Genomic DNA, 744 nt, shown 5'->3' on the forward strand with positions numbered 1-744 from the left:
TATTTTAAGAAAGGTGTTTCATCTTTCTCAACCCCGCAATATAGTTGCAAAAAATAATTACCCACAAAGTTACATACGCGGTAACTCGTAAGCGGGCAGGAGGCGTATGTAACAGAAACCTGTGTTATAACGACTGTGGTTGCCCCGTCATGCGAGGATGAATAAGTTGCATTCATTTATTTGTATTGAAACCTTTACGAAACATCATATAGTTGACCATGATTGCGTCAAACTAGCTTTAAATACCAAACAACAACAGCGGCATTTATACTTGGTGCATGCGGTTTTGGGTCAATACTGTACCGTGTTTCATCGCTAGCAAAAGTTTAATTGTTGAAACGACTTCCTTGCGAAGCTTAATTAAAGTTGGGAACCACCTTATTTAACTCTAAGCAAGGCATACAAAACAACTTATGGCTTTGGTTTAGCTGGGTGAAGTTCGAACGTGGATTGTTTTGCAGTTATAGTGGTTGTGGTTGGGAATTGCCACGTATATACTTCTGTGTATGTAAGGTGAGTTATATAAGACAGGGAAGACAGAACACACTTGGCACAAAATATCGTGTTCATGTTTTAAACAACTGATAACAACGGTCAATGGGAGTCGTGAGAATACGGCTTTATAATTCTTTGAATGTTTTTGTTGACTACTAAATGGGACGAAAAAATAGAATGGAAAAGTGTCTTATCTTTTTCAACCTGCAACATCAAACTCAGTAATATTAACTTTAGGATGCGTCCATG

The 744-nt window shown here is 37.9% G+C and overlaps 2 protein-coding genes across 3 annotated transcripts in view; both read left to right on the forward strand.

The window, feature by feature from the left end:
* Positions 1 to 744, forward strand: part of LOC100181669 (probable serine/threonine-protein kinase DDB_G0280133) — a 33,919-nt gene that overhangs the window by 26,124 nt on the left and 7,051 nt on the right. The window lies entirely within an intron of this gene.
* Positions 495 to 744, forward strand: part of LOC100184201 — a 3,940-nt gene continuing 3,690 nt past the window's right edge. The window contains exon 1 of the mRNA XM_002130481.4: positions 495 to 513. The gene's annotated coding sequence lies outside the window, so the exon portion shown is untranslated. The remainder of the gene's footprint in view (positions 514 to 744) is intronic.

Source organism: Ciona intestinalis, chromosome 9, assembly GCF_000224145.3.
Source record: "Ciona intestinalis chromosome 9, KH, whole genome shotgun sequence".
Lineage (NCBI taxonomy): Eukaryota > Metazoa > Chordata > Ascidiacea > Phlebobranchia > Cionidae > Ciona > Ciona intestinalis.